Source organism: Bombus pyrosoma, linkage group LG17 (assembly GCF_014825855.1).
Source record: "Bombus pyrosoma isolate SC7728 linkage group LG17, ASM1482585v1, whole genome shotgun sequence".
NCBI lineage: Eukaryota > Metazoa > Arthropoda > Insecta > Hymenoptera > Apidae > Bombus > Bombus pyrosoma.
The window spans coordinates 2,051,399-2,074,109 of NC_057786.1; the positions used below are offsets into that span (position 1 = coordinate 2,051,399).

Consider the following 22,711-nt stretch of genomic DNA (forward strand, 5'->3'; position numbering starts at 1 on the left):
ATACGATATTTACGGACACGTCAAATTTTTATAGATACCATACAGTCCAAATATATACTGATACTTTATAATTCGTAATTCAGATATTATAATAATAATAATAATTTGGTAGCCCAGGATTTAATAAAACAACAACTTTCAGACAAACGCTGCAATGTAAAAACATAATTTACAATATAAAATATAAATTAGCAATAGAGAAACTAACGAGGTCTAACCAACACCCCGCAGACCATCGAAACAACAACGTAGACAGTGTCCCAGTGTGAGGAAACAGTAGCAGCATGGCGCCCTCTGATCTGGTCCCCTGCGACACTCCCAGCGGCGCCCCCCACCATAGGAGCCAAACCGATAGAATATAAACCTTCCCAAAATCAGCTCGCAGTAAATGCAACCATATTACATTTACACTGAGAAAATGGAAACCACCGAATATCCAACTGAATGGCACAAGACAAGTTAAATACCTGCGACTCCACTTAGACGCACAACTTAGGTGGAAACAACACAATACTAAATGAATTATGGGAAAAATACAGATAAAAAGAAGACAAATGTACTGGTTAACTAGTCGAAATTCTAAAGTCGGCATAGAAAATAAATGAAAAATATACAGAACGATAATAAAAGCAATTTGGATGTACGGAATACCACTATGGGGGACAGCAGCAATGTGCCACATAAAGCCACCAGAGTCGCTACAATCGAACACACCGAGAACAATCATTAGATTCAGCTAGAATCACACATACGATGATCATTTATTATTCGCGTTATAGTACCACGCCAGAATAATTTACTTATAATTCTCAATGAGAATTGATTGAAAACTACTTCCAAAAAAAAAAAAAAAAAGAAAAATATCTGACGCTCAATTCTTTATTTATGAAAGGTTGGAACTGTGAGGCGAGGAGGAGATTGTGACAGCGACCATACTTGGAATCCACGTCATTCCACACTGCCTGACACTAAACCTTTAGACCTTGACCTTACCTTTGCACATGGCCCAGCATCAAACTTTCCCCATCACGTAGGGCACTCAGGATCCTCCCCTTGTCCCTCAACTTCGACAAACTCAACACATAAAACTGCGAGTATTCGACCACGAGACCAGTCTTCGGCACAGTTTGAACAACAATTTTAATACTTTGTGACTCGGCTACTTCGTAACATTGTAATTTTGTACTTAACAACCTTCGTGAATAAAGCATGCAGAAATATAAAAAGACAGTCAAGTTGTGCTATTGCTCAGCTCTTCCTTTCTTTTTAATTTCCTCATCACGAATTTTACGTGACGAGATGACCGCTGATCTGTCAATTTCGTGATTCCTTGTGTCTCCTACGTGACACCATCGTCGCCATAGCTAGACGATACATAGAGCCGTATCATAATTCCGCGCGGTGTAGAGGAATTAGTAACAGCGAACGACGACCATATGAATTTCCGCGGTGGCGATGTCTGAACGTGACCCACTTTCGTCGTTCCTCCCTTTCTCTTCCTGGCCGATACGCGCAACATTAATGAGCCCGGCAACTCGTGGGTGGAGATCGTCGCGGCGTATCAGCGAGGAAGAACCAACTGCAGGTCCTTTAATTATCCTAATACACTGATTATCGATGGGAAAATCGGGAAATCGGACGCCAGATCGAGACGCGATATCCGAACGGGCGTTTCCACTCGCGTCGTCGTTTCCGAGAGCAGAAGCAGCTAAAAAGGAAGAAACTAAAATTAGAAATTAAATTAATTAATCGCGGAATTGAGAGATTGGGAAGCGTGTTTAGTCCGACAAGGTAGGGAAGCTTCTCGAGGATATTCGCGAAACCTGAACAACTATAATTAAATTGAATGATACGTTGCATATTTATGTTACACACTATACATTAATTGTAATTATTTATTAATCGGTATAGGTGTATTTGAGAATAGCGAGAATAATAAATGCGAAAAGACATGTTGCCTAATTGTTATTTAATCGTCGACTGGCGATACAATCGCCCTGAACTCGGAATGATTCTAACTATCCTAACTGAAATAACTGCGCTTTGACCTCGTTAACGGGGACCAGCAGTCGGAATAATCACAGGTTATCGATCGAGCACGTGGAATTACGTTACAGTACCGACATTGTAACATTGAGCTTCATTTCGTTGATTAATATTACGTGTACGTAATATTCTACTTTAACCGATCATCATCCAATTAAACGGCACGTATACGTTTCTTAAATAAAGTTGCTCTTCAATTTCTGGTCTGGTTGATCTCTGCAAAAATATAATTATAATCATGTTGCTGTTATTAACAGTTGACTGGAGAGAAAATGGTCAAATGTATAAATTACATACATTGCAAGTTTTAGTTCTGAATTGATAATTACGATGCAGTGGCCCTCAAACAATCTTGTTCTTTCTACATTAACGAGATAAGTAAGAATTTCATAATATTTTAAGTGTTTAGTTAAAAAATACACTTATACGTTTATATAAGTTAAACTTTCTCCAAAAATCTTCTTAGTCGATAGAGAAATTCCATGTTAAAGGTCGTGGAATAAGAAGATGTCTGAGGAACAGAAAAATTAGCTACGACGATAAGAAATCGCCAAAATTCCTGCAAAGACGCGGAAGAATTCGACTTTTCCAGAGAAACGTAGCAATCTGTCGCACGCGCAACTACAAAATTGCAGGCCCGCCGCGTGTCGCGAACAGTTGCGCGAAACGAACGCCGCCGGACTAAGGTGACTGGAACTAACGCGTGATACGACCACTTTCGTCGACTTAATCGTCATCGGTCGATCGATTTCTTTACGAACGCTGTTTCTATCGAGAAGCTTGTTCGAGTTTCTCAAAATTAAATGAAATTCCCTGTAAATATTAGATGCACGAGCATGCGCGTAAAGTTGATAATTACAAGCTGCATAACGAGGCTAATAAATAATAATTGGACGCGGCTTCTAACGAACTGTCGTCCTGACGAACGAGATACCCAAAGATTCACGTAGCTGCGGTAGAACCTCGATTATCCGCTCTGACTTGCACCAAGTCTGTTATCGGATAATCGGAAACTCGGATAATACGCGCAAGTTTATTAGCATTTATAAATCGTATAATAAAACTATAAAAAACATTTTGATAACGTGTATTTCATGACATTAGATTTAATGAATTATTTGCAAGCTTCGTTAAATGATTTCACAATGCCTGACTGTAGGAAGGAAAGAATTTGAATCAGCTTGTACAACATACACGCAGTTTTACATTTTTCGTTCCCAACAAACGTTAAACACTCGTTGGAGCAAATCTATCTTTTCTCCTTCGTATGGAATCGTCATATTTCGACGTATTAATCTCATTATGTAAAATTCATATACAATTTTTCATTAAAAAACAATTATAGATTCTTCTAATTATTTTCTTTTTTCTTTTTTGTACGAGAAATATACATTTTTTCTTTCAGTTCACAATGAAACTAGATCTGACGTAGAGTTCCCAGTGTCGAGTTAATTCCTGAATAACATTCTGCAACCATATTCTCCTTCAAACTAAAGTATCCGAGGGCAATGTTTAAAACAAGGTTACAGAAATTTCTATGCAAATTTAATTATGGCATACACGATGAAATTTTCAAATTTTCCATGCTATATCGGTCAATTGTAATTCGTATGGGAGTAAACGGAGAAAGAATATTGTTAGCAAATATTGTTAGCACAGGTAAGTTACAGCATCTCAATGTTGACTGGAGTTTTAATTGGGAATTTTCCGCAAATACTGAAACACGATCCGATTAATTGGCTCGCGGAAGCACTTGGTAAAAACGTAGAACGCGCAGCTTATTTCGTAGTTTATGTTTAATAAATAACGTAATTTTCTATAAACAGAAACTACAAGAAGTAAAAATCCCGGGAATTTTAGAATTTTAATTGAACCCGGCAAGTTAGTTTCATTTCGATGTTAAACATCGTCTTGTTCCTATCACGTAAATTCTACAAACATGCAGTTTCGTAATGTAATTACGAAATAATTTCATTCCGCTGTAATTTCTCTATTAATAATCGATCTTAGATTATACGTGCACAATACGTGCGTTTCACGACGTTAACATTGAAACTATCACACGCGACCAAGAATACGTCGATACGTAACGCAAAACGTTACGAAAAATACGTACACAGTGGAGACAGACACATTTCAGCGATTAGAGAATTTTGGACGCGACGTACGTAGTTGATGATTGTAATTCTTTTAATTTTTGTAATTTAATATTTACTTTATTTCGTAATATTGGCTTGGCAACTAAGTGATTGCGGATTTTGTCATTAGGTGGTCTTGACAAAATCCGCAATCACTTAGTTGCCAAGCCAATATTTATTTCGTTCGATCAACGTTCTTTTTTATTATTTAATTTACTTTACAATTTGTCCAGCTGGACACTTGCTGAATTTTTCTAATTTAATTGCTGAATAATATGTGAATGGCCGCCCCCACCGGGTTACCATCTTCGAGTTTGATTATTTTAAACAGTCAAAGTTTTTTTCTTTTTTCTTATTATTATTTAATTTGTACTTTACAATTTGTCCAGCAGGGCACTTGCTGAATTTTTCTAATTTAATTGCTGAATAATATGTGAATGGCCGCCCCCACCGGGTTACCATCTTCGAGTTTGATTATTTTAAACAGTCAAAGTTTTTTTCTTTTTTCTTATTATTATTTAATTTGTACTTTACAATTTGTCCAGCAGGGCACTTGCTGAATTTTTCTAATTTAATTGCTGAATATGTGAATGGTCGCCCCCACCGGGTTACCATCTTCGAGTTTGATTATTTTAAACAGTTAAAGTTTCTTCTTTTTTTTTATTATTATTTAATTTGTACATTACAGTTTGTTCAGCTGGACATTTGGTAAATTTTTCAAACCTAATTGCTAAATAACACGTGGGTGGCTACTCCCACCGGGATACCATCATCGAGTTTGATTACTTTAAGCAGTCAAAGTTTTTTCTTTTTTTAAATTATTACTTAATTTGTACTTTACAATTTGTCCAGCTGGACATTTGGTAAATTTTTCTAACTTAATTGTTGAATAACACGTGGATGGCTACCCCCACCGGGATACCATCTTCGAGTTTGACTATTTTATTTCTTTACTGTCATCAATGGAGTGTTCTCTCTTTTAATCTTCTTTCTATGAGACTATTCGATCAACGTGAACATCGAAACAACGTGGTTGCGATACTATCGACAAAAATATTGAAAAACACATCGTCCAACAGCCTCATGTTCTTTGCCTATCGGTTGGAAAAAAGCATGTTCGAAAATGATGTTCAAATAATAATGTTCCGTGCATCGGAACGATAGGAATTTTTGCAACAGATTCTGCTCACGTACACCGAGTCAAGCGTCCTTTGAAGAGAAGACCGTTTAATATCCGCGAGGTTTCCAAATATTTCTGAAAATTGCTTTAGACCTGGTGCACGTTGGCGCGGACAAAATAAGTTGCAGAATCGCAGTAACAGACAGACGAGCATATTAATTTGACAGCGGCCGAGAGCATCCCCTTGCGGCTCGTTACATGGCGGTCAGAAGACGTCGCTGTCTCTCTATTTTCTCTCTGAATTTCTGTTTTCTCGTCTCTTCCTCTGCCATTTCCTCTTACCGCATCGCTAGACCTTTTGCCCAGAAACACCGTGTAATCGACTTAGCGTCGATTAAATCGCCGTTTAATTGGTTCAACCTGTGCAGGACCTTGGTGCGTCATTTTACGTTAACCAGGAGGTGCTTGCCACTGAGCAAGTGGAACACGTGCGTGATCGACGTTCGTCTTTCGTTCGCCACAGTTGGATTACGATTCTTGGACCTACGAGCCACCGCCAGGTCTTCTGGAAAACGTTTGGTAGCTTTGAAACCAGCGAACATGCATTTTCACGTTGGCGGATTTGAAATAAGAGACGAGACGAGACTTACGAGTGACTGTGATTTTTACTGAAAATTCTGTCGATAGAAATTGCAATTAAGCTGAAATCCTAAATGAAGAAGAATATCCGATCTGCAAGGGGTAGATTTATCAGCAGAGCTGAAAAGGATACGGAATCTATTACACGGATATCAGGTCTCTGATATTACATCTATCGAATAAGTGGAATTTCATTTATAACTGGTGTTACATAAGAAGATCGAATAATTCTTGGAAATAGGTCGTATGTATTCCACGAATGCTTCGTTTCCACTTTTCCAATCACCTTGATGTATTTGAAAACACCTAAGTAAAGAAATAAAATAGTTAAACTCGAAGGTGGTATCCCGGTGGGGGTAGCCACCCACATGTTATTTAACAATTAAGTTTGAAAAATTTACCAAATGTCCAGCTGGACAAATTGTAAGGTACAAATTAAATAATATTAATAAAAAAAAAATAAAACTTCGACTGCTTAAAATAGACAAACCCAAAGATGGTATCCCGGTGGGAGTAGCCACCCACATGTTATTTAGCAATTAAGTTTGAAAAATTGAGCAAATGTCCAGCTGGACAAATTGTAAGGTACAAATTAAATAATAATAATAAAAAAGAAAAGACTTTGACTGCTTAGAATAGACAAACACGAAGATAGTATCCCGGTGGGGGTAGCCATCCACATGTCATTTAGCAATTAAGTTTGAAAAATTGAGCAAATGTCCAGCTGGACAAATTGTAAGGTACAAATTAAATAATAATAAAAAAAAGGAAAAGACTTTGGCTGCTTAAAATAGTCAAACCCAAAGATGGTATCCCGGTGGGAGTAGCCACCCACATGTTATTTAACAATTAAGTTTGAAAAATTGAGCAAATGTCCAGCTGGACAAATTAAATAATAATAAAAAAAAAGAAAAGACTTTGACTGCTTAGAATAGACAAACACGAAGATGGCATCCCGGTGGGGGTAGCCATCCACATGTCATTTAACAATTAAGTTAGAAAAACTTACCAAATGTCAAATAATCTTCGTATAGAGGATAACCCTAAAATTCAACGAAACTTTACTTATCGTCCTTTCAATTTACCCATAAAATGAAAAAGAAGGACGCGTCCATCGAAATGTTCGCCACCACTTACAAAATAATCGCGCGAAAGAACGGCGGCCATTAACGATGGGAAATTAGCCCGAGGGAGGAAATAGCCGATGAAGAGAAAGAGAGAGAGAGAAAGTTTCAAGCCTCGCGAAACGATGCACGTGGCCTATATTATCAGAGAATTAAATTTTTCCGAGTAATTTAGCCCAGTTTTCGGAGTGGTTCCAGCTACTTTCTTAATTACTTACTTGGCGCGTTTTTCCCAACAGGTCGCGAATAATCCGACGAAAATTTTAAGCGAATCGAAGAAACTTGCCAGCGGCTACCATTTTCCATCGATGAGACGAACGCGGCCGAATGATCAATTAAGCACGGACCATTTAATTGCTTCGCGCCCTTTAAAAAATCTTGACCCGATATTCCTACTGGAAATTGCCGATTACTTCTGAAAAAAAGAAAAAAGAAGAAATCAATTCCATCGGCGGACGATTCGTGAAATTCATCAGGGCACGGTCTTCTCGGTAAGCAGCTGGCTATTTGGCTGTACATGTTACTCGGATGAAATGGTTCGAGTCGAAGAGCGAAGCAGACGAGACGAAGTTCAAATGCAAGTCACGGGCTTCTCGATCTTCTGACGACGGTCAATTTCTTGAAACTGAAAACTGCTTCTGAGTGAATGCTGACTTGTTGTAAAGATACTTGGCGTTTATACTTTTAAAGCTACGTTCACAATGGCTGCGAATAGTATTGGTAGTATAAAGTTACAGGTGATTTCAACATTTTCAACTGGGTTGTCCGAGAAGTGTCTTTCTTTTCCAGACACGTCTTTTACAACGATCCATCATTATACAAACATGAAACCTAATCTGTCGAACGTTGTGATCTTTAGTTTGTACAGAATAAAATGGATCATACGTAATTCGATAAAATAATATAAAAGGGAAAATGTAGTGCGTCTGTTATTTCCTTACAAAAGGAAAGAAACTTTTCGGACGACCTAATATTTACATCTCGTACATTTCATTTTGCTGAAATTATAATTATAATAATAAAAAATTCGCAACGCCAGGATTGTTAGGCTTTTTAATAATAAAAAAAAGAAAGTACTTCGCGAGCATATAAATTGTACTCGGCGTTGAAATCGTGTAGCTGAAATCGAAATTTTTTATAATTATAATTTAGTGAAATATAGAAAAAATGGGGATCTGAATTTTTGGATTTTTGGTTACTGAATACGACGGCTGGAATACGCGATCGTGATTCAAAAATTATGACAAATAGACGCTTGTACTTCTTACGTTGCGAGTAAGATCGAGTCTAATGCAAGTGTTTGAAAACGGATAATTATTATTGTATATTATGTTCTTATATATCTTATTATTATTATACATATTATATGTATTATTAATAATAATATTTTTTTGCACAAAAATAATATAGAAGTCTGTGACGGAAACTATACAATATTATTAATATTATTAAATTTAGTATTATTAATATTGCTAATATTATATATATATTAATATTACTGTAAATATTGTATATATTAATATTATTAATATTGGTATTATTAATATTGTTAATATTATATATATTAATATTATTAATATTAGTATTATTAATGTTGTTAATATTATATATATTAATAATATTAATAATACACTTAATATTATTAATATTATAATATTATTGTTATTATTATTATTATTATTATATTAATAATATTAATTATATTATATTATTATATTGTATTTTGTATGTTATTAATATTATAATAATAATATTATTAATAATATTGTGTATTATATTATCGTACAGTGCCCGTCACAGAATTTCACATTATTCTTGTGCAAAATGGTGAAATTACTGGCATCACGCTCAAATTTTCCGCCTTTCTTTGTTAATTAATCTACGTGTAATAAAAATGGATTAGACTATTTCAACACCGAGTACAATTTATATGGTCACAAAGTACTTTCTTTTTTTTTATTATTATTATTAAAAAGTCTAACAATCCCAGAATTGCGAATTTTTCTATACATTTTGGGAAATTTGAAAGTGTAAAATTGCGTAGAATAGACGCAATATGAAAAGGTACATGAAATATACAATGTTTCCTGTAATACTTGACAGGTAAAACAATCTCCTACCGGGGCACTTGTTTAATTACACTCTCAAAAGAACGAATTTGCAGGAAAATCTAATATAAGCTAATAATTGAGAAAAATACGTACAATTGCGTTGTGCTCGGGGCTCGTACAATCGCACGACAGTTCGCAGATAGCACTTGTCAGATCGAACGACCGTATCACACTAAACGTATTCGACACCAAGCTCGGCGTACGAAGGATTAGAGCCGAGAAATATAAACATTGAATTACTGCGCAGAACAAGGTGAATGTCGTATAAGAAACAATCTAAATTACATGTGACGTAATATATTTATTTTCTCTCACAACTTCTGAACCGTGATAAATAAACAATATGAAATTTTATATATGTATATATATGTGTGTGTGTATAATATGCATGTAAGAAAATAGTATATGCGTAAGAAATTTAATATATGTAATTTAATATATATATGTTAATGTATCTTCAGATCTAATTAATTAATTTATATATTTTTTGTTTTATTATATATTAATATACACATTTATTAATATATTTTATATATACGTGTATAATATGCATGTAAGAAAGTAATATGTATCCAAGAAATTTAATATATGCAATATATATAATATAATATATAAACATTAATGTATCTTCAGCTCTAATTAATCAATATATGTACATTAATACATCTTCAGTCCTAATTAATTAATATATGTACGTTAATATATCTGCAGTTTTGATTAATTAATATGTGTACATTAGTGTATCTTCAGTCCCAATTAATTAATATATATATAGATATATACTTTTACAGTTTGTTGCATATTAATATACATATTTATTAGTATATTATATAAATGTATAATATGCATGTAAGAAAATAGTATGTGTGCAAGAAATTTAATATATGCAATGTATGTAATTTAATATATAAACATTAATGTATCTTCAGGTCTAATTAATTAATATATGTACAGTAATGTATCTGCATTCCTAATTAATTAATATATACCTCTTACATTTTATTACATATTGATATACACATTTATTAATATATCATATAAATGTATAATATCCATATAAAAAAATAGTATATGTGCAAAAAATTTAATATATGTAATATATGTAATTTAATATATAAACATTAATGTATCTTCAGTCCTAATTAATTAATATATGTACAGTAATGTATCTGCAGTCCTAACTAATTAATATATATCTCTTACATTTTATTACATATTGATATACACATTTATTAATATATTATATAAATGTATAATATCCATATAAAAAAATAGTATATGTGCAAGAAATTTAATATATGTAATATATGTAATTTAATATATATACATTAACGTATCTTCAGTCCTAATTAATTGATATATGTACATTAATATATCTTCCATCCTAATTAATTAATGTATCTTCAGCCCTAATTAATTGAATGTATATATATATTATATATTTTATTAATATATATATATCATATTATTAATATATATATGTATATTATATATATTATATATTAATATACACATTTATTAATATATTATATAAGTGTATAATATGCATGTAAGAAGATAGTATGTGTGCGAGAAATGTAATGTACGCAATGTATGCAATTTAATATATAAACACTAATACATCCTCAGCCCAGATTAATTAATACGTAAACGCTGTAGCAAATACAATGGTAGGCAAATACCTTGCATAGTCGTGGTACTCGTTAAACATACAATGAGACGAGTAGTTAATCAATGAGAGTAATTTAATCACGTTGTCTACAATGACGAGTCGATTTGTATGAGATTCATTTCCGGAATCCGTTGAACGTTCGAACTTGCAAGGAGCGTAACTATTTGTGCAGCTGCGAGTATTTCAAGAGCTGTTTGTACGCGTTTATTTGACACCTAGTAAAGCGTGCACAACGCGAGCTGTGCAGCTGCACGCACTGCGCGCATGAACGAGTCTAGGGATTTCAAGTTTTGCTCGCGCATTCAATATTCCGATTTGCAGACAGCTTTATTTCGCCAGCAACGATAAGACCTTGGAATAACTGCACTTGGTGGCAACGCCGAAAATTGTCAGCATTGTAACGCAGATAGCAAGACAATGAAAAATTAAATGGTAGTCTTTTTTTTTTCAAAGAATTTTTATCTTTGACAATTATTACCGAAAATGGGAGCATTGCGACGATACTTTCTAGGGATATTTTTAATTGAATAATTTAGGTTAAGTTGGACAATTTACGCGGCAATTTAAACGACGTGCTCGTTTAATTTTCAGAAAATTATTTATTCCAGCTACGCGAATTGTTGTGTTTGCAGTTGCACTGCGCGAAAAAAGTAAAATTAAATAAAGCTTAAAAAACGATTTAAACTATGTTTGCGAAACGAGAAGTTTCCATTTGTCGTATTTACTTAATAAATTCTATAATTTCTATTATGAGCAATGCCAACGAACAATAAAATTCTTGAATTAAATATCGTAAAAATATTAATTAGATTATTTAGTTTTATATTGTATTTAGATTATTTATTTAGATTTATTTAGAAGAATATTATTTAGATTATTTAGATTTGTATTATATTTAGATTATTTATTTAGATTTATTTAGAGGAATATTATTTAGATTATTTAGATTTGTATTTTATTTAGATTATTTATTTACATTTATTTAGAAGAATATTACTTAGATCATTTAGATTATTTATTTAGATTATTTAGATTATTTAGATTTGTATTATATTTAGATTATTTATTTAGATTTATTTAGATGAATATTATTTAGATTATTTAGATTTGTATTATATTTAGATTATTTATTTACATTTATTTAGAAGAATATTATTTAGATCATTTAGATTATTTATTTAGATTATTTAGATTTATTTAGAGGAATATTATTTAGATTATTTAGATTATTTATTTAGTTTTATTAAGAAACATATTATTTACATTGTTTAGATTTGTATTATATTTAGATTATTTATTTAGATTTACTTAGGATCTCAAACAGTTCCATTTTTAAGAGACGTTAACTCCGGAAACTGCGCAGACAACTCTTCGATCCATCGATTCGGCTATAGGAAATTTTCAAACGAACGCGATACGAGCGTACAACAAACTTGTATAAACAAATTCGTACAAACAAGGAGGCAGACTCACAGTTGCCAGCAAATACAAGAAGGAACTCGTCGGATGAAATTTCATCTTCAATTTCGAGATATCCCGCGCGTACAGTGAGTCACAAAAGTATTCGTACGCCATGAACTGCCCCCTTTAAACAATTGATATTTGTCTACGATACAAGTCTCAAAAAATTCCTACCAACGTTGGAATTACGAAGCTTCCAAACTGACATAAACTTTGTTGCAAAATAATATAATTCTACGTGTGATATTAAAAACACAATTAACAGTCGATTGAGCCTCCCTTGCATTTTATAATACCTTTCACACGATCTTGCTTATGACTGTGACATGAAATGTACGCGTAAATGACTGCCATTGGGTTGTCCGGAAAGTTCCTTTCGTTCTACAAGGAAATAATGTTTTTTTGTTTTATCCACATAATAATAGAAATACAACGAAGTGGATCATAATCCAACAAAATACTACAAAGCAGAAAATTATTGTTCATCTGTTATCACCTTCTGAAACGAAAGAAACTTTTCGCACGACCTGATATTATACGACCGTACTGTTGCCAACTAAGTGATTGCGGCATTTGCCATTAGGTGGAAATGACAACATCCGCAATCACTTAGTTGCCAACCCGATAAAACCTCGGAGATCAAAGTTCTCCATAGACAACGATATTTTATCCTACGATACTCGGAATTTCTTGTTAATTGTTAGCGATATTGCTTGCGTCTAAAAGTCGACATTACAGCCTCAACGTGCTATTGCTATTCTTTTACAGCGGCGCGATCTTGTGATGTGTTTCATGCGGCGTATCAAAGGAAGGCGAGGTCCAGGCTGAAAGCTTTATTCTGTCGACAGAAAGACGTTGCAAATGCGACGAGCAAATCGAACACGTTATTTGTCGCAAAAGAAACGTGTACACGGTGTATCGTATCGAGGCGAAAGGAAAGGCTCATAGAAAGCAGCATCATTGAAGTAGTATTTTTAGCTTCTACGAGGCTGCATTGTGTCGGGGTAAACACTGCCAAGATATCACGCGGCCACGATTCCCCGTGATTATAAAACCCGTGTTTCTCAATAAATTTAACCAGCCGTTTCCTTTGAATTTCTTACGTCGTCGGTTACACAGGAGCGATAGGTTGAATTATAATTTTAGCAATTTTTTTTTTATTATCTAAGTAAGTGATTTACAAACAATTCTAACTGAAAATTAGAAATCAATCAGAAACAAATATATAGTATGTTTGATACTAGCTGGATCTGACGATTTTATAAATTTGGCAAGAAATTGAACAAAATTCGGAAGAGATAAAAAATGCGGAAATCGTTTGAAAATTAAACTGTTTGAATAAATAAATTATTCGTAAAAGGAAAAGAGCGATGGAATATTTATCCGGCCCTTGGTTTCGCGCCGGCTCGTTTATTCTACTCCATTAAACGTGAAACGAAAACGAAACGTGTGATTGATAAAATCGCGAACGAGGGAAATCATTGAAAATTGAACGTCCTCGATTCCCTATTAACCCGTTAAGGTAGAAAATAACGGCCCGCCTTTCGCCATCTCTCGATCTGTCCTATTTCCCTGGCAAAATGTAAAACGAGCACCGTAATGTAGAGTAGATCATCTCGTATATCGAGAAAAAGGAACGTTCTGTGTAGCTCGTCGAGCTATAAGCTTCGGCGTATCGATCGCTCGTAAAGCTTTGCAGCGCGTGCAAACATAGATTTCAGGAAACGGGAAAATACGCCGACAATTGCGAATATCGCGATACTCGTCGCACCACTAACTGCATCAGCCTTGTCCCTGCAAAGCCTCTTACGTATCGCGTTGATTAGTCTCGAATCTGCTTATACCGTTCTCCTATATACACGGTGGCCTGATAGTTAAGTATAGATGGCTCGGTCGCTTTTGAGATTCGATTAATTAAAGAAGCATTCCGCTGGCGATTTGTCGAGTGTTTTGCCAGTTTTAGCAAACCTGAGACGAGATAACATAGCGACACGGTTCGCTAAAGTTTGCTTTTTAAAACACGTTGGCCGCCCAGCCTGATTCGGCTAAGTTTGCTGCGGGGTCCAAATCCGACCGCCGGTACGTAGAACGTAAATGGAGCGACAAACGGGAATTCATCGTTTATCGCCAAGAAAGGATTATTTAGTTCTGAAATGGAGAAAGCGATAGGCTTTGCAGTTAGAGTATTCCGAGGGATCTCATGGCACACATCTGAGATCTTTCATTTAGTCGGGAAGCATATTTGTGAGAGGTACATGAGTGATTTGTTCATCCTCAAAATGTTCAGTAAACAGTGTGAAAATATATTTGAAAGTGGGGAGAGTAGTGATGACGAAGTGTTCGAAGTAGCGAAAATCAGCCCAAATGTGTTTGGAATGTTTTAACCCTTTGCGCTCGAAAGCTGACTCTTCACCACGGCGTTCGATGCTGCAACTCCGGCGGCAAGCGAGAAGCGACAGTCCCTGTTTACGTTAGATTTCGACATCTGCGATTGATGAGAGCGCAATATTGTTTGGTAAATTGGTTCCTTGGTTCTTTATGTTCTTTGTTAGCAAGCGTAAAGTGTCAGACTTTAAAATGGAGATGAAACATTTAATCCCATACGCCTCGGGAACTATGGTTCTGACAAGGTCTGCAAAGTTAGTTTGGATTCGACGATCATGGCAAAAGTATTATAGTTTAGAAAGCCTTAAAAGATGGTTTCCGGAAGTGAAATTAGCCGAAATGAAGATGAACTTGATTTTGAACCGTTGAAAAATGAGATCAATTATATCGAAGAATGCATCTTGCTGGATGCTTTATAAATTATCATAAAAAAAATAGAGAAATTAATATTACAAAATCATATTTCCAAACATGTAAATATAGATGAATTATTAGAATATAATTTTTTTTTGTAGGTTAATTTCCATATAAAATCATTTCACGCTAGCTGTAAGACACGTCGTCACGTATACGCTAAATCATTCGCCCCACCGAAAAAGTCCTCGACTGCAAAGGATTAACAAATACCATGCGATATAGCACAATGTAATATTTTATCTACAATATAAATTAATAAAAAGTATGGTATAATGTGTTTTTAATATTTTTGTGTTGTATATTTAATTAACTCGAACAAGAAGAGCGTCGCCCATATTTGGGTGACGGGGTCCCGGCGGGAGTATACCCGTCACATAGATATGGAGACCAACGTGTTTTAATCGCATGGCTCAATGTTGAAACGTGTGATAGGTTGCCCCGACCGGGCAAGAAAGAACAGATATATTGATTTTATTTATTTATTTATTGAGGAATTGGAAATTTCCATTTGCAGATTGCGGGGGGAAAATATGACAAAACTTTGCCGATGAGAAAATTTCTTTTCCCGTCTTCGTGTTATCCGTTGGATGAAAAAGCGTACTTCGATATAACGTAGTTACAGTTTACAGATCAATCTTTGGTTATTTTTATTCACGATCGTAGTACGAATTTTATATTCCATAAAAATAGAAAATTCTTGGAAATGTTTCTTAGAAAATGTGGTTTGTGCGAGGAGAGCACTCGATATTCACGTTAGGAGAGGGTATCGTAATATCTGCAGATAGCGTGATGCTTCTGTTACTTAAACTGAAAAGCTGAAATTAAACAAAAGTAAATTTCCACGAGATTTTATGAAAACAAAATTTTATATACATTCAGTTATAAGTTAACTATTATCTAAGTTAAAACATAAAAACTATTATTTCTTTAATAATAATAAATCATTTCGACCGCACACGCTAGGAAAAAGTGTACACGAAGTGTCGATAGGTTTAGTGTTAACACTAGAACCGCCGATAGTTAACGTGAATTTATTGATTTATTACTTTCTTACAGAAGCAATCCCATGTTACGTAGTACATTTATGCTATTATTAATCCATCTGCGACCATGATCCCTAAACGAGGGTTGTCACATTTATAAAATTGTAGAACCAGTCGTTCTGACTGCTGTGGTACTTCTAGCGTCAGCATCTAGCGATCTAGCGATTAATCCAGAATTTTCCTGGTAACTGATATCATCATGTGGAATGATACGCGGTAAAAATTTGAAAAACGTGTGGCAAGTTGTAGAAAGCGAGGAACCTGGGTAATTGGGGTTCGATAGACAGATTACAGGACTCCTGTACACTCTGACAAGTACCAGTCATTTTCAGTGCTATTGTATAAGTAGCCTCGATACACAATTATTTTCAGTTTGAATGCATGAAAAAGGAAATAAAATTCATTGTATTATTCTTTTAGTTATCGTTGCAAAAGTCATTACATCATCGCGGAAAAAAATATAACACGAAATTGAACAAAGCGGTAGTTCTAGTGTTAAATATGTTACGCAAAATATTATCGCCTCGTTTTGCCATTTAACTATAAATTATCTCCGAGAAATTTTAAATAAAAGTAGAGAAATTAAAGTCATGAAGACACACGCGTAACGTTTATTATTATCTTCGCGTAACAAGTTGTCGTCATTTTTTAGGAAAACCTGACGATGCGGGAATATCTGAAAGGCAGGAGAATCGCGATTATTCTTCGTCTACGGATAAAAATCTCGTTATCGATCGCGGTGTAAAGTACTTTCGCTTAATCGAAACACCGATAGTTCGTAAATTCGCAAACTCCTTTAACGTCTGTCTGGCCGCTCGGCGTGAAAGTAAAACACGCGATCTATAACAACTGTCAACAACACGTACGATTGTCGTACGTGCTTATTACCGTGAAATATAATTTTCACCGGGTGTCTGCCGCACGACGTTATTAATGTTGCATTAAATCGATGAAACACGCGTGCGAACGCCTTTCGAAACAAAGCAGCCTTGCAAGCTCGAGACCAAGTCGCCGTGCCACGATATTTCCTGGAAGATACGACGATATCCTCGAGGGAAAACCAGCGAAACTATCGCGCCAGGTACGCGTGTCCTGGATCGATGTATCGATTCCTTTGAAATTATGTACAGCCCTTTGCCGAAAACACGTAGACGCGGTGGGTTGTACAGATACGGGACGACCAAATACGGCGGCTATTTGCAGCGACACGATGTTTCGCTGATATTTCAAAAGCGGACCGTGCACGTGTAACACTTGCTCGATTCGTGCTACGCCACGGCGTCAACGAATAAAAGAAAGTCGACGTATGACTGCAAGGCGAACGAAAATCGTCAAGCCAGCGGGCCTGTTTTGCAAATCGAATTCTCCTTCTTTCGGATATTTAGCGAAGGAAATGTTACGCCGAGAAGGCAGATGTAACGTCGCTACAACTGCGTTACGAAGAGAACTCGGTTTTGTTCGTCGAGGTGATAATATTGACTTGGCAACTAAGTGATTGCGGATCTTGGCAATACCATCTAATGACAAGATCCGCAATCACTTAGTTGCCAACCCAATACACAGCTCAAACATGTACAAATTGAAAACAAATGATACAAAACAAAAATGCTACAAAAATGATAAAAAATACTGGCATGTTAGTTTTCTAAAAGTATTGACTTGGCAACTAAATGATTGCGGATATTGTCATTAAGTGGTATTGCCAAGATCAGCAATCACTTAGTTGCCAACCCAATACACAGCTCAAACATGTACAAATTAAAAACAAATGATACAAAAAATGGTACAAAAATGATAAAAAATACTGAAAATATCAGTTTTCTAAAAGTATTGGGTTGGCAACTAAGTGATTGCGGATATTGTCATTAGATGGTATTGCCAAGATCCGCAATCACTTAGTTGCCAACCCAATACACAGCTCAAACATGTACAAATTGAAAACAAATGATACAAAACAGAAATGCTACAAAAATGATAAAAAATACTGAAATGTCAGTTTTCTAAAAGTATTGACTTGACAACTAAGTGATTGCGGATATTGTCATTAAGTGGTATTGCCAAGATCCGCAATGACTTAGTTGCCAACCCAATACAGAGCTCAAACATGTACAAATTGAAAACAAATGATACAAAACAGAAATGGTACAAAAATTATAAAAAATACTGAAATGTCAGTTTTCTAAAAGTATTGACTTGGCAACTAAGTGATTGCGGATATTGTCATTAGATGGTATTGCCAAGATCAGCAATCACTTAGTTGCCAACCCAATACACAGCTCAAACATGTACAAATTGAAAACAAATGATACAAAACAAAAATGGCGCAAAAATGATAAAAAATACTGAAAATATCAGTTTTCTAAAAGTATTGGGTTGGCAACTATAAATAGTCGAGCACGAAGCAAGAACGAACTTAACCAGTCGGCTGTCTTTCACGAGTACACTGAAACTAATGCGAAAATATACAACACACAAGGCTGACATTTGTGTTAACTGGCTTCAGCGAGAAGGATAATTATATAGTCGAAAGAATAATAATACCGATGATTGGAAGAGTGTAAGAAGTTTCAAGAATGTTTGCTGATGTTTCAGGCAAAGGTATCGTGTGAGCCAATACGTGGTGCAGCTTTAAAACATACAGTGAATGAAATTGCTATCGATCCGGTCGTTGTATTTGTAGGTTGCATCGGATTTTCATTTTTCAATTTCAAGAACGTTCACTGTATGTATATTTTAAGGACGCACCACACACCATTTTAGCACAGATATATATAATGGCTCATTGTAATAACCTCAATCTGTATCAGATTGTATTAGAGTGCTGCTTTTGCATTGAAGTAGAACAAACGCGTATCTCAACAACGTATCTCGTAACATTAGTTGCGGAAAATTGCTTTGCTACAAATGTTCTCTCTTCTCTCTCTCTCTCTCTCTTTGGTGGATCTATGGTTTTAGGTGGGTTTTCCGTATCATAACCGTGCTGAGACAAGCACGATAGAAACTAGAATAAATCGAACGTTGCCGACTAAAATATTGCACCACCTGACAACTATTTGGATTCGAACCGAGAACCTCTGGATTATGAGGCCGAGCCCCAGCCGACGAGCCAACGCGGCACTCAGTGCGATGAATTATTCTTGTCATACATTTTAAGGGAGTGAGTTTAGAGATAGTTGAATAAGAGTGTTGGAAAATTGCTAAGGAAAATTTTGTTGATTAGCAACATTAACATTGGGTTGGATAATAAAAATTACCTTTACGTGGGAGGCAACTAATTTTATTAAAAGATATATTGGGTTGGCAACTGAGTGATTGCGGATTTTGTCATTAGATGGTATTGACAAAATCCGCAATCGCTTAGTTGCCAACCTAATATCTTTTAGTAAAATTACCTTTACGTGGGAGAAATTAATATGTTTGGAAGAATTTTTTATTTTCTATTTTTCTGTATATATATGCTTGTGCATATTGTGTATTTATATACACTACACGTATACACTTTGTGTATTTGTATGAAACTTGGAAGTAAAATTGGAATAAGCGGATGACATGTAGAGTGTAGGATTAGGATTGCGATAAAAGTTAACATTAATTTAGTGTACATTGTACACTACGTACAATTGTAACGTACATTGGCTCTAAGAAATAGCCGATTGTTCAATTTGTTTAAGTAGTGGCTCTTCAACATGCCATAGAAATTTAATACAGCGAATTGGAAATGAAATTTTTACACGCGTCGAAGTGAAAGAAAAATTGACTTTTCCTGACTTCGAAGAATTACAATTTTCTGATTAATATAAACGACAAATCGGTGCAAAGATTTTTGAAGAATTTGCGTAGCAGCTGAGATTGCAAGAAAGAAAAGAAGCCCGCCGTTCCATTTTTCCGCGTTAGTATCTAAGAGATACTTTCTGGCGATTAATTTCTAAAATCCAGAGCTCTTTAGAGCAGGCAATGTGAAATTTGTCGCCAGTTAAATCGTGTTCAACATGTAACAATAGAAAAATCCATTGTCCCGCCGTTTCAAAGAGGATATAAGCTCGTGGGCGATAAATTTCCCCTCCGGTTCTCCTCTTTTAATCTTCTTTCGCAAGTGCTATTAATATCCCACAAGAACGTCCAGTAAAAAATCGCTGGTTGTTTATCAATCCACGAAATAGAGCTGCGCCCCCTTTCCCCGTCGAGGAATATTCACCAAGGCAGAGTAAATGAAGCAGCATATTTGTCTTAATAGGAATCAGCCAAGCAGAAGGAACAATCGAGGGCTAAGTTCCCATTGGATGTGGGGGGAGGGGAGTAGAGCAGCGAAACAGGAGAGAAAAAGAAGGCAATAATAAAAAGGCAAAGATAATACCTCGTTTTTGTAGAACGCGAACAAGCCGGCTGTGCTCGGAAATGGAACAACGTAATCCCATTTCGGCTTTCTTCCCTTCAGTTCCAACGCCAGCAAAGAGTTACTAATGAGCAGAATGGGAAAACCGCGACGAGAGAATATGCAATTCCCTCCGTCATTGCCCCTTAATTGCGACGGTAGAACGAGGGGCAGCAGTGTCTTGAATTTTTACCACGTGGCAACGCGCCGCTATCATCCAGAGTCGCTGCAACCTCGACGCAACGTCGACTGAACGCGGGATAAAAAAAGAATATTGAGAATCATGGATCGTAATCGCCGAAATATATGTATAGGAACATTTCCATTACACTTAGAATTGATATAAAAATAGTTTCAGATTTATTTAATTTGTGATGTACAAGATATTCGTCGATACAAATTTGTACGCGTCTCGGCACTCTCTTTGTCTGGCCATCTTGCATATCACACTGCCAACGGATCAGTTACATTCGTCTGTAATTCGAGACGCACTCATATTCACGTACGTGTCACTACTACGCGGCCAGTCTAATACACAAAACTATACATATGTCAATAAAGAAGAAGAAAAAAAATTCCACTCGCGACGTTTACCACGCTGCGATGAAGTCATCGTGGAAGACGGTTTCGTGGATTTCTACGGACGAGAGCTTCGAAACGAATGATAAACCGCGGGCGGGCCGCGAGACGAAAGGAATCGTTAATTCGGCGGAAGCGTGAGGTTTGTGGGAATTGCGATCGTGAAACAGAAACGACGGCAAAGCAGATCGTAAAACGCGAGTTTATCGAAACGTAGAGTAGAGAGACGAGACCTTGAGCCGATTGTGAAAAATGCACCAACGAATTGGCTATTCATTACGGCTGGTTCCGCGGTTGAATACCGAAACGGGGCGAAAGGGCAATTCCTTTTTTGTCAGCCAGACATCGAAAGGTGCCGGGCTTGCAATTTATCGCCATGCACGACCACACGTACACAACTTGCAGCCATGCATAATGTATCCTGGGACGGGTCTTAGAGAGAAGACGCGCAAAGACAGCCAATTTGCCTGGTGAAATATTGGGTTGGCAACTAAGTGATTGCGGCTTTTGTCATTAGGTGGTAGTGAGAAAGTCCGCTATCACTTAGTTGCCAACCCAATATTAACTTTTAAAACTTCGAGCCGAGCTATCTTTACCATGTGCCAACTCGCAACAGGCTAAATATGTAGGTACAATAGGACCGTGTATAAAGTGTGTCCGCGATGTTAGGAACGTGCGTTGTTACCCTTTATGCGACGTGGACCTTCGTTTCCACCGCAATCCTCTGTCGAGAAATCACGACGATCGCGTACCATGAACCTAACCTCTCATTTAACGAGACACTCCACGTGCTTTACATTCCTCTTTCTTTCTTTGATTCTTCGTTTGTGTGATCATTATGTATCGTAGATATTTTTCCAAAAATGTATCAATGTGTTAATTTCCACTATACTTCAAATTGTAACAGTAATTTCAAATATTCTCTAGTATTTGATAAGTAGTTTTCCAATTAATTCTTAGTAAGTATTATCCGAACAATTCGAATCATCTCGGTCGTATTGGTTCGGAAACCAACGCTTCACCCTAATTTCTTCTAGTGACGTACATATGTGAATTTGATAATTTTTCACTTGTATACATAGAGGATAGTCAAATGGCGGTGTATAAATAAGAAGATAAACTAGTAGGATGATGCAAGTTTGGAGAAATTTGCAATACTAAACTACTTTTCGAATTAATGGAATTTTTACGCGCTCCTCTTCGCTTCGCTTCACTCTGCTTTAATTTTCTTCGCTGTTATTTCAACAGTATCGTAGATAAAAGAAACAGTTATATTGCATTCACAATACGAGGAATAAAGTGGACCTGAAGAGAATGCAGAAGTTTCGTTTATCATGTTACAACGTGATCATTTAGCGAACAGGATATGAAAAATTCAGCGTACGAAGAACGAGAGGGAAGCATTCGTTTTAAAGCACTTCGTCGATGTCACTTGACGCAAATCATCGATAGACGGTCATTATCATATATCATAATAATTGCCCTTGCCATATTATTGTATTATAATGTAACCTAATTCCATAAACTTCACTCTGTTTATTCTAATTCAGAATGAACTGTGACATTTAATAAGCCACGTAGAATAATTTAATTGCATCCTATTG

At 35.7% G+C, this 22,711-nt stretch overlaps 1 protein-coding gene and 1 long non-coding RNA gene across 4 annotated transcripts in view; both read right to left on the bottom strand.

The window, feature by feature from the left end:
• LOC122576957 (neurexin-1) overlaps positions 1–22,711 on the bottom strand; it is a 623,013-nt gene that overhangs the window by 468,356 nt on the left and 131,946 nt on the right. The window lies entirely within an intron of this gene.
• LOC122576958 lies at positions 120–11,037 on the bottom strand. Of its 3 annotated transcripts, XR_006319969.1 has the most exons (8): positions 10,861–11,037; positions 9,272–9,417; positions 7,081–7,692; positions 6,953–6,986; positions 5,955–6,249; positions 2,344–5,869; positions 2,121–2,262; positions 120–1,708 (listed from the first exon to the last, which is right to left on the bottom strand). It is a non-coding gene; the product is annotated as an uncharacterized LOC122576958 (long non-coding RNA). The 3 variants fall into 3 exon arrangements; XR_006319970.1 differs by lacking the exon at positions 120–1,708 and having other exon boundaries at positions 1,761–2,262; positions 7,081–7,482; positions 9,272–9,350; XR_006319968.1 differs by lacking the exon at positions 120–1,708 and having other exon boundaries at positions 1,761–2,262; positions 9,272–9,350.